Below are 3752 nucleotides of genomic sequence, written 5' to 3'. Positions count from 1 at the left end.
AAAGGAGGGCTTTTTTATTTTTAAGGTGGAAGAGATTTCTCCATGTTTAAATGGCATTTATGCGCAATGGCAGAAAGGGAAAGAATGATTATTTTTTAATAATGCTCCAAAATTAATATAGGAAACAAATGGGAATGCTGCTCATTTCTGTAGTATGACAGTGAGACATCTCAGCCATCAGTAAATGGAATTTATTCACTCCGAAAGACAATAAATCAACAAAACAAAAAACCTCTTCTGTAGACATGAAAGAAGATCTGCTTACATTTAAATCATAAGGGAACTTTTAGAACATTCACATCAAAATGGAAAATGGAATTTAAAGTTCATGTGCTTAATGTCCAATCTGTAAATTCTAAAATATACTTTATCAAAATATTCAGGTGAGGGAGTATAATAATACAATAGGTCAACTTTCTCTGATTCTTCCACAGATTAAAGGTTTTACAGATGCCTTGAAAGGAAACTGATGAGTACATGAATAGCTTAGTTATTTACACTCCTTGAGGCACATACACAGCACACCTAATGGTTCCGCCCTGAGGCAAAAGACTTACAGATTGCCCTCCTAATTGCTCCCTGGACACCCAGTACACAAAGCCACGTGATCCGGAGGTACAGATTCCTATATAAAACTCACCTTTAAGAAAAAAATCAAAAGGTAAATATCTTGCCAACTACTTCTAAACAAATAAAACTCTCTTATAGTACCCAAAACCTAACAAATCACCATGCCACGCACTAGCTAATATACCTAACAAAATTCTGACCTGCTTCTCTTTAAAATAAAAGCAATTTAGGTAGACATTAACCAATTATTTAAACAACATCATTACCCAATAAACTTCTGAACATCTAGTTTTACTATAAATGCAGTGCCAATTTTATAATTTCAAAGTGAGAAATTTCATTTCTAAGGAATGCCTGTTATATCTTCATAATAAGCATAGATAGTTGATAAAGTTATCAATTTTAAGAGTTTAAAATATAAAATAAAATCTAGGTGAAGGAGGTAAAAGAACTTTCTAAACTTGAAGAAATTCAGAACTGGCGACTAAACATCTGAAAAGGCAAGGAATTTTTCTAAGTTTAGGGAAAAAAATAATAGAAACTGAATTCCCAAAAATAAAAAATCTTCCACTCCTCTGTCCCCAGGACATATTCCCCACCCTGGGGCAGAGCCCAGATGCAGACCTGAAAGTGTCCCCAGAGCCCGTGCTGTCCAACACTATGGCCCTCCACAACCTTTATCAACGGATGAAAAAGAGGATACGAGTAAAGTTCACAAAATAGGAGATGCAATGAATAAGCAAACATATGGGAAAATACGTAACTTTGTGAGTAACTTTAAATTTTCACATTAAAACAACAGGTAACTTGTAGGGGTTCTTTTGTTTTTTATTTTGCTGTTAATTGGCAAAAAATGTAAAACTATGCTAATATCCAGTGCTGGCAATTGGTGTGTGAAACTGGTAGGCAATTTGGTAATACATATAAAGTGCCATAAAAACATCCAACATGCCCTTTTGTCCACTATTTCCTCTTCTGGAAGTCTATATTAAGGGCGAAAGAAAATATGGGCAGAGTGAAGGGCAGTGCTTTCTCCACATGCATAGAGACATTCATCTGAGCCTCACGCATAAAATGAAAACTTGGAAACAAATTTAAATGCCCAAAATAAGACAACAGTCAAATAAAATATAAATCCACTGAATTATTTATGTTTACACATAACATGTATATAACAGAAAAATGCTTCTCATACAACGTCAAACCAGAAAGAGCTAGATATAAAAATGTGCAAATAATGAAAACCTGCATTTAATGCATAGAAAATACAAGGAGGAAAAACACTAAAATAGTGACTATGGTTGGTTAACACAATGGTATAGAATGACTTTTCCCATTTCCCAGTATCTTGCACATGTTTCAAAATGTGATTTCATTGCTTCTACTATTTTTATACAGCTTTTAAAAAATGGGAGGGGAGGATTTCATAAGGTATTTGCAAATTTAAAATAGAAGAATAGAAATCTGAGTGTTCTTTGAAACTTTTTTAAAATCAAAATAACAGTGCAATAAGGATGATTCATAATTTGTTTGATGTAGTTCAAGTTCTTTTGTACAGAGGATGCTAAAAAAATGGTTATGATTTCACTTGGGGTCTTAGAAGTTATCTCAGAAGTTATTTAATTCTAAATAAAACTGGAAAGCCATTTGAGTTTTAAGTTGGAATGTTCCATAATCTAATTTATGCTATAGCCTCTGTTTTCTAGTTTGTTTTTTGGTAAAATCTGACATCTTAGATGTCCAGTGAATTATCTGTGGGAAGAGGAAGAATCATTTATACCATCTAACTCTTAATCTAAAAAACTAACATCATTAGGTAAAAAATCATTTTTAGTAATACTGCAAATCTTAACATCTCCCCTACTACACTGCCAGTTTCTGAGGTATGGCAGGGATGCATCTTATTTTCACATGGTGGGTGGTTCTTACATAAGTATACAGAGTTGTGCTTGAGGAGGTATACAAGGGGAAAAACTAATGCCCCATCAGTCAAGATCATCACAAACCACCACTCAGGTAAGCAGACATAAATAGGGCTGTCCACATTCAAATAAATCTTTCTTAGATAGTAAAATATTTCTGAGAGAAGAGGTGAGTACCCAAAGCACCAAACCAAAACAGTTCAGGCAAGCCCCCAGGTTCTCTAAGCCTGAGCCCTGGAACACTCAATCATAGCCAACCATATAGTATACATTACTACAATGGATTCTGAGAATTTGGCCTTTTGGTTAGTGGTGGTGAACAGAGAATGGTCTTTCACTAGGATATGTCAAAAGAATGTATCTGAGTTTGATCCAATGACCAAATTACACAGATAATTCTGTCATATAGTAACTTGGCTTTCATTGACCTATACTGAAAGATTATTTTGATTGAAATAAATGTTATATAAGATAAATTCTCCAATAGGGACTGAAGCATTTTAGTTAACCAAGGCTGCTACATTTGCTATTAAAGCCACTGGGTCTCCAGGTCTTAGAAAAATATAGTAGGAAGAAGTTTATAATCTATATCCAGTACCCAATGAAGTGATGTACAACATACTAAAAGCACAAATGAATATGTGTAAATACTCTAGTTTAAAAAGGACATCACATACAAAATATTATTTGATAACTAAAATGTATCTATACCTTTCTTTGTATCTTTCAACATGCTCCCTTCACACATTATATGTCACTTCATATTCAAAGAAGCGTTTTTAGTTAAGCAAGGCAGGTATTATCACCTCATCATAGGTGTGGTAAGTGGTAAGCTTAAGTGATCTACAAAAGTTCACATAGCTGCTAGATGTCAAAGCAGAAACTACACTTGTAGGGTGAATGACACTCTCATTTGCCTCTCCTCCCCTTACCAGATCTCCATCAGAGAGCTGACTGACTTGCTTCTTATGCAAGCAATGTGATCAAAAAGAAATTATTTGATGACATCCCAGATATATGTCCTTTCTTGATAGCTGGCCAGCAGTAAGAGTTGATTCATCTACTAACACTCCATAATAGAAAATCCATAGATTCTTACCCAAAAGGCAAACTGGTAATTTAAAAGGTAAGCCTCCTACTGAGCCAAAGTCCAAACATTATTTTAAAAGAATTTATTTAAAAATTCAAGGACTAACATAAAGGAAAACCAGAGGCAGACTGATCAGAGGTTTTTCTCCCTTGTTTTCTTTTTAATTGGAA

The sequence above is a fragment of the Rhinopithecus bieti genome, unplaced genomic scaffold, assembly GCF_001698545.2.
Source record: "Rhinopithecus bieti isolate Rb0 unplaced genomic scaffold, ASM169854v2 scaffold_33650, whole genome shotgun sequence".
Lineage (NCBI taxonomy): Eukaryota > Metazoa > Chordata > Mammalia > Primates > Cercopithecidae > Rhinopithecus > Rhinopithecus bieti.
Note: the sequence above shows the minus strand (reverse complement) of the source record.